The sequence below is a fragment of the Cherax quadricarinatus genome, chromosome 68, assembly GCF_038502225.1.
Source record: "Cherax quadricarinatus isolate ZL_2023a chromosome 68, ASM3850222v1, whole genome shotgun sequence".
In the NCBI taxonomy this organism is placed as follows: Eukaryota; Metazoa; Arthropoda; class Malacostraca; order Decapoda; family Parastacidae; genus Cherax; species Cherax quadricarinatus.
Window position 1 is genome coordinate 5,097,357 of NC_091359.1, and position 9,223 is coordinate 5,106,579.

A 9,223-nucleotide genomic window follows, 5' to 3' on the forward strand; every position below is an offset into this window, starting at 1 on the left:
TAGAGATGCTGTGCCCCGTCCTGATGGTAACATTATTGATCTTAGAGATGCTGTGCCCCGTCCTGATGGTAACAATATTGATCTTAGAGATGCTGTGCCCCGTCCTGATGGTAACATTATTGATCTTAGAGATGCTGTGCCCCGTCCTGATGGTAACATTATTGATCTTAGAGATGCTGTGCCCCGTCCTGATGGTAACATTATTGATCTAAGAGATGCTGTGCCCCGTCCTGATGGTAACATTATTGATCTTAGAGATGCTGTGCCCCGTCCTGATGGTAACAATATTGATCTTAGAGATGCTGTGCCCCGTCTTGATGGTAACATTATTGATCTTAGAGATGCTGTGCCCCGTCCTGATGGTAACATTATTGATCTTAGAGATGCTGTGCCCCGTCCTGATGGTAACATTATTGATCTTAGAGATGCTGTGCCCCGTCCTGATGGTAACAATATTGATCTTAGAGATGCTGTGCCCCGTCCTGATGGTAACATTATTGATCTTAGAGATGCTGTGCCCCGTCCTGATGGTAACATTATTGATCTTAGAGATGCTGTGCCCCGTCCTGATGGTAACAATATTGATCTTAGAGATGCTGTGCCCCGTCCTGATGGTAACATTATTGATCTTAGAGATGCTGTGCCCCGTCCTGATGGTAACAATATTGATCTTAGAGATGCTGTGCCCCGTTCTGATGGTAACAATATTGATCTTAGAGATGCTGTGCCCCGTCCTGATGGTAACATTATTGATCTTAGAGATGCTGTGCCCCGTCCTGATGGTAACATTATTGATCTTAGAGATGCTGTGCCCCGTCCTGATGGTAACATTATTGATCTTAGAGATGCTGTGCCCCGTCCTGATGGTAACAATATTGATCTTAGAGATGCTGTGCCCCGTCCTGATGGTAACATTATTGATCTTAGAGATGCTGTGCCCCTTCCTGATGGTAACATTATTGATCTTAGAGATGCTGTGCCCCGTCCTGATGGTAACAATATTGATCTTAGAGATGCTGTGCCCCGTCCTGATGGTAACAATATTGATCTTAGAGATGCTGTGCCCCGTCCTGATGGTAACATTATTGATCTTAGAGATGCTGTGCCCCGTCCTGATGGTAACATTATTGATCTTAGAGATGCTGTGCCCCGTCCTGATGGTAACAATATTGATCTTAGAGATGCTGTGCCCCGTCCTGATGGTAACAATATTGATCTTAGAGATGCTGTGCCCCGTCCTGATGGTAACATTATTGATCTTAGAGATGCTGTGCCCCGTCCTGATGGTAACATTATTGATCTTAGAGATGCTGTGCCCCGTCCTGATGGTAACATTATTGATCTTAGAGATGCTGTGCCCCGTCCTGATGGTAACAATATTGATCTTAGAGATGCTGTGCCCCGTCCTGATGGTAACATTATTGATCTTAGAGATGCTGTGCCCCGTCCTGATGGTAACATTATTGATCTTAGAGATGCTGTGCCCCGTCCTGATGATAACAATATTGATCTTAGAGATGCTGTGCCCCGTCCTGATGGTAACATTATTGATCTTAGAGATGCTGTGCCCCGTCCTGATGGTAACATTATTGATCTTAGAGATGCTGTGCCCCGTCCTGATGGTAACAATATTGATCTTAGAGATGCTGTGCCCCGTCCTGATGGTAACATTATTGATCTTAGAGATGCTGTGCCCCGTCCTGATGGTAACATTATTGATCTTAGAGATGTTGTGCCCCGTCCTGATGGTAACATTATTGATCTTAGAGATGCTGTGCCCCGTCCTGATGGTAACATTATTGATCTTAGAGATGCTGTGCCCCGTTCTGATGGTAACAATATTGATCTTAGAGATGCTGTGCCCCGTCCTGATGGTAACATTATTGATCTTAGAGATGCTGTGCCCCGTCCTGATGGTAACATTATTGATCTTAGAGATGCTGTGCCCCGTCCTGATGGTAACATTATTGATCTTAGACATGCTGTGCCCCGTCCTGATGGTAACATTATTGATCTTAGAGATGCTGTGCCCCGTCCTGATGGGAGTTTAAACTAGAATTTCCAAACCCGCTTAATGAAATAAGTATTGTTTACAACGTCAGAAGAGAGCTTGACCAAGCTCCTGGAGAGCGAAACGTCAGAAGAGAGCTTGACCAAGCTCCTGGAGAGCGAAACGTCAGAAGAGAGCTTGACCAAGCTCTTGGAGAGCAAAACGTTGCTACAGTGTTACTTTAGTTACCCAACACATGCCAAAAATAAAGTCAGAGGTCAGACTATAATAGGTGTTTTGGGTTTTATAAAACTGAACGACTTGGAAAAAAATTGCTGACAGGTTTAGCGAATTGATGTCAGTAGTTCCAGCAGTGACCACAGTTAATAACGAAGGTTTTGCTGTCTTGTGACTAATGAATGATCGAAGCGAGACTTCTCAAGGTCAAGAAAGACTGCAAAGTTTTGTCCATCCATCAACTTGGAAGGAATTATGGCTGCAAGGTCTTCAGAACCAGCCAGAGTTTACGATCATTACCTCGAGACTAAGTAAGAAGTATCAGTGAACTCTAAATCAATAAAATATTTATTATCATTATTTATATATATATATATATATATATATATATATATATATATATATATATATATATATATATATATATATATATATATATATATATATATATATATATATATATATATATACATACATATATATATATATATATATATATATATATATATATATATATATATATATATATATATATATATACAAAACAATCATAGGGGGAGTTGAAAGATAGCTCTAGGCCTTTCGTGTTGCAATCAACACATCATCAGGAGCTTACAATGTTGCAGAGAAGAGGATGAAATCCGAGGAGACACAGAGTGAGCGTTTTTGCTCTAGATCTCCTTGGGAGACCTAGAGCTGTAGCTTGTCTAATTCCTCATAAGGGGGCTGGAGCTTATCTTTGGGACCAAGAGCTGTAACATCTTTACTACAATAAAATGTCCACTAGAGTACTAAACTCTAAGGGTACCAGATACCATGTTTTAGTAACTCAGTAAGCATATAACTGAGAAAGTAAAATTCTTGCTCACATAGTCTTGATCCGAGGAATTGGAGCTCTTTTCACATTTATAAATCTTGATACGAGGAAATGGAGCTGCGTCGCTCTGAGCAAGGAAAGTCCGTATTTCAGTAACTATATACGGCTTTGTGAATATATTAACAAAATCCTAATGACACGGTCTTGATCCGAGGAATTGGAGCTCGCGTCATAGCCCCTGAAGGGTCTCCATACCCTCACCACGAAAGGCCGAAATTTCAATTATTATATTTTAATCATGGGGAGCGCTAAACCCGCAGGGATTATACAGTGCTTGGGGAGGGATGGAAGGTATTCAGGTTCAATTCAGGGAACCGGAGCACAGATTCACTTCCCTAGATCAAGAGCTCCTCACCAGCGCCAAGGAACCCCCCTTGAGGGGAAATTTCAATAACCCGACAAACTGGTCAGAAGCAACAGTCACTGTCCCTTGTTCCTCTCGCCTTCAACGGGATATTGTAAACTCGGCAATTATAGAGCATGATAAGCGTTCATTATACAACAACAGTGGCGGGTTGTTCGAATTAGATTCGTTTTTAGTTTCAGCAGTTGTACATAGCCAAAAATCAGACTCTTACACGAATGCGCTGGATTGTCTTTAAGCTAGGAGCTGTGAATCGACCTCTGCAACCCCAAATAGGTAAGTACACATATACACACGGAGTTAAGGGGTATGTCCTACGAGGAGAGGTTAAGGGAAACCAATCTGACGACACTGGAGGGCAGGAGAGATAGGGGGGACTTGATAATAACATATAAAATACTGAGAGGAATTGATAGGGTGGATAGGGACAGGATGTTACAGAGATGTGGCACAGCAACAAGGGGAAGATAGGCAGAGAGAGACACACAGATGAGTGTGGTAGTAGAGAGAGAGAGACAAAGAGGCACACAGATAAACGCACAAACCAGCGTGCCGGTCACAATCATTCTCATTCCCAGCGTATCAAAAAAAAATCCCATTAATAAAACAGTTTTACGACACAGCATAACAACACTCGGAAGGCTAATTAAAACAACAACAACAGATCGTTTCCATGATTTCGAAACTGGTCTTCCACCTCACCTGACCAGTCAACAGAAAAAAAAATATATATTCAACTGGTCTACATATATAGTCCATGTTTTGCAAGAATTAATGACTCAAAGAGAAATTTGAAAGGAGGAAAGGTGGGGATATTTTGCAAGGCAGGAGACGAGCGTGCTGGGGAAATTGTGCTGCGGGACATATAAGGGAAAAATTTACTAGGGGAGAAATTGTGCAGGGAGAAAAGTGCGAGGCGAGGGAGAGTAGAGTGGAAACTGATGGAGGAAGGTAAGGTAATTGGCGAGGCATTGTGGAGAGCGAAACGTTCTCACAATCAAATGTCACATTAATTGTATATGTGTCCATTTATCTAACGTACTGAAGCAAGTTCTAGAAGCATTGTAGCAAATTCTAGAAGTGTTGAAGCAAATTCTAGAAGTACTGAAGCAAATTCTAGAAGTACTGAAGCAAATTCTAGAAATATTGAAGCAAATTCTAGAAGTGTTGAAGTGAATTCTAGAAGTACTGAAGCAAATTCTAGAAGTACTGAAGCAAATTCTAGAAATATTGAAGCAAATTCTAGAAGTGTTGAAGTGAATTCTAGAAGTACTGAAGCAAATTCTAGAAGTACTGAAGCAAATTCTAAAAATATTGAAGCAAATTCTAGAAGTACTGAAGCAAATTCTAGAAATATTGAAGCAAATTCTAGAAGTGTTGAAGTGAATTCTAGAAGTACTGAAGCAAATTCTAGAAGTACTGAAGCAAATTCTAGAAGTGCTGAAGCAAATTCTAGAAGTACTGAAGAAAATTCTAGAAGTACTGAAGCAAATTCTAGAAGTGCTGAAGCGAATTCTAGAAGTACTGAAGAAAATTCTAGAAGTACTGAAGCAAATTCTAGAAGTGCTGAAGCGAATTCTAGAAGTACTGAAGCAAATTCTAGAAGTACTGAAGCAAATTCTAGAAGTGCTGAAGCGAATTCTAGAAGTGCTGAAGCGAATTCTAGAAGTGCTGAAGCGAATTCTAGAAGTACTGAAGAAAATTCTAGAAGTACTGAAGCAAATTCTAGAAGTGCTGAAGCGAATTCTAGAAGTACTGAAGAAAATTCTAGAAGTACTGAAGCAAATTCTAGAAGTGCTGAAGCGAATTCTAGAAGTACTGAAGCAAATTCTAGAAGTACTGAAGCAAATTCTGGAAGTACTGAAGCAAATTTTAGAAGTACTGAAGCAAATTCTAGGAGTATTGAAGCAAATTCTAGGAGTATTGAAGCAAATTCTTGGGTAGCTTACTTAACGTATGGGCCAGTAGGCCTTCTGTTGTTTTTTAGTGACTCTGAGACGACCCTTGTGTTTATACTCCCTCTCCACAGAATATTTAAGGCACGTGAAAGGGGTTTCTTGCAGTTCTTGATGAACACAGAGAACCACGAGTCTGGAATTAACCAAATTTCAGATATACTGTCCCCTTTGAGCAGCTCTTTGATTGAAGAATTGAGACACTTATGCAACACATGGGAATCTTTATTGAAGAAACGTTTCGCTACACAGTGGCTTCATCAATCCAATACAAAGTAGAAATGGGTAAGGAGAGGAGAAGTTTGAGGTATTCAGTCCCTCAACCTGGAATTGATGTGTTCAGTCCATCACTCTTGTAGGAAATGCACAATAGGGCCAGAGAGGTGGCTTATATACTGCAGTGAGATGAGGTGAAGCAGGAGGAGGCGGGATCACAGTGGGACCTGCCACTAGTGTAAGTAGGTCGTCGTCCAAAGGTTGGGCAAGCGTTGAAGTCTTTGTACCAAGATCCCATGATGTTGCAGTGTCTGACAGATGTGATGAATGGTTTAGAAAACCGACAAGTTGAAGAATTGAGACACTTATGCAACACATACGTGTTGCATAAGTGTCTCAATTCTTCAACTTGTCGGTTTTTTAAACCATTCATCACAGCTCTTTGATTCTTCGCATTTGCCTGTAGAGGGAGCGTCTCTCTTTTTCTGGTTTACATTTTTTTCTTTTTTCTTGAGGGGCTGTGCCTTGAGCATACTTCAGGTGCCACAGTTAATTCTTTCTAAGAAAAGGTTTACATCCATGTTGTTCAGGATATCTTCCCAGCTTGTTTCATTTAGGACATGGTTAATTTGATCTCACTGGATGTTTCTGTTATTTAAGTTGAATTTGGTGAAGGCATCCTCATAACTGATATCTTATTCTCTGTTCCAATTTTGCTTCATTCTCCTCTATTGTGGCTCCCTTTCAGTCATTTGTTCATCCTCCTTCCTGTCGTTGATGCAGAATGTGTCGGTATTAGGAGCTCTCCTGAGATTTGACTTCTCAGTACCAGAGTTCATGTGTGTGTGTGTGTGTGGAGGGAGAGAAAGAGAGAGAGAGAGAGAGAGAGAGAGAGAGAGAGAGAAGAGGAAGCACATGCAGTTTTTTCTTTGAGGTTAGCCCACGGCGTACACATGTTTGGGAAATGTTGATTTAATTAGCTTTGGCGGTGGCCACAGAGCAGGACAAGGTGGAGAAGGCGGAAGAGGAGGTGGAGGAGGAGGATATGGAGGAGAAGGAGAAGGAGGAAACGGAGGAGGAGGAGGTGGAAGAGGAGGAAGAGAAAAAGAAAGAGGAGGAAGAGAAAAAGAAAGAGGAGGAAGAGAAAAAGAAAGAGGAGGAAGAGAAAAAGAAAGAGAAGGAGCAGGAGAACAACAACAGCAATAAAGAGTGTAATAGACGAGGACCTAATTCCTCACAGAACTTGAGGACCTGATTCCTCACAAAACCTGATTTCTCAGAACCTGAGAACCTAATTCCTCATATAACCTGAGGACCTGACTCCTCATGTAACCTGAGGACCTGACTCCTCATGTAACCTGAGGACCTGATTCCTCATATAACCTGAGGACCTGATTCCTCATATAACCTGAGGACCTGATTCCTCACAGAAACTGATTTCTCAGAACCTGGGGATCTAATTCCTCATATAACCTGAGGATCTGATTCCTCATATAACCTGAGAATCTGATCCCTCATATAACCTGAGGACCTGATTCCTCACAGAACCTGAGGACCTGATTTCTCACAGAACCTGATGACCTGATTCCTCAAAGAACAACAACAAACAAAAGAGAACAAAAGCATTGATCGCAACATAATTATAAAAGCTTTGTTCGGATAATTGGATAAAAAATAAAAAACGCTACGAAAAATTGGATTTTTTCCATTCTGAAGACTGACTCAGAGTTATAATTGGAAGGATCCAATTAATACGCCAAACAACCTAAAGACTTTCCTTCTGGAAATTCAATTATATTTAAATGACTTCGATAATTTCGAGATAATTGGTATACATTGTTTTTTCTATTTTTTGTATATATATATATATATATATATATATATATATATATATATATATATATATATATATTGAAGGACTGACCACATCGACTCAAGGTTGGGGGACTGATTACCTCATTCTCATAAGCAACCAAGTTCCGTAATCCGAAAGGTGTCATCAGCTCCAGTGGTCTTTCCTTTTAATCAGCAGTGAGAAGTCGACTGGATTTTCAAGGGGACAATTACTTAACTGCGTGAGCGTGTTTGATAGGAGTGAATGGAGGCAAATGGTTTTTAATACTTGACGTGCTGTTGGAGTGTGAGCAAAGTAATATTTATGAAGGGGTTCAGGGAAACCGGCAGGCCGGACTTGAGTCCTGGAGATGGGAAGTACAGTGCCTGCACTCTGAAGGAGGGGTGTTAATGTTGCAGTTTAAAAACTGTAGTGTAAAGCACCATTCTGGCAAGACAGTGATGGAGTGAATGATGATGAAAGTTTTTCTTTTTCGGGCCACCCTGCCTTGGTGGGAATCGGCCGGTGTGTTAATAAAAAAAATAAAAAGTACTTAACTCAGTGGTGACCTGTACTTAACTCTGTGAAGAAGTGTCTTGAGTGCTCTCCGTGGACTGAACCAAGATGCCCTCCATCGAGCAACTTTACCAGCAGCTTAAGGAAGAATTGAGGGTAGCAAAGATGGAGACACGGCGATTGACCGGGGAAAACAAGAGGATTAGTAGTAGTCCTCCTGTTTCGAGTCCTCAGGTCAAGAAGGGATCGTGGTGAGTGACTGGACAGCAGGGGACGAAGTTGACGATCAAGAAGACGAATCAAGAAGAAAGAGACTGCTGTGGAAACTCTTGTGGAAACCTCCAACGCATTCTCGGTGCTACCCGACGAATGTGAGTCGACTACTGGGACCGTCACGACGAACGACAACAAGGAAGGTAAGAATATTGTTTGTAGATGAATGGTTCAGAGAACCGACATGTTGATAAATTAGACACATGTGCAACTCTTGGGTATCTTTATTGAGGAAACGTTTCGCCACACAGTGGCTTCATCAGTCCATACGTAGGAGAAACTAGAAGAACAGGAGGAGAATGAGGTAATCAGTCCCTCAACCTTGAGTCGATGTGTTCAGTCCATCAATCTTGAATAGAATACGGCATATGAGCGGAGAAGCAGCTTATAAACCGTATGGCAGGAGAGGTGCAGCAGTCATAGGTGGTGACACCACCTATGGACGGATGAAGCCACTGTGTGGCGAAACGTTTCCTCAATAAAGATACCCAAGAGTTGCACATGTGTCTAATTTATCAACATGTCGGTTCTCTGAACCATTCATCTACAAACCTGTCAGACACTGCAACTTCTTGGGATCTTAATACTTAGGAATTCTTCGCTTGCCTAATTCTTGGGCACGACCTACTTCCACATTGAACAAATGTGACACCACCTATGACTGCTGCACCTCTCCTGCCATACGGTTTATAAGCTGCTTCTCCGCTCATATGCCGTATTCTACTCAAGATTGATGGACTGAACACATCGACTCAAGGTTGAGGGACTGATTACCTCATTCTCCTCCTGTTCTTCTAGTTTCTCCTACGTATGGACTGATGAAGCCACTGTGTGGCGAAACGTTTCCTCAATAAAGATACCCAAGAGTTGCACATGTGTCTAATTTATCAAGAATATTGTTGTTGAACATTAAAAATGGTATAAAATACCGACAGATTGTTAGGTAAGACACATATGCAAC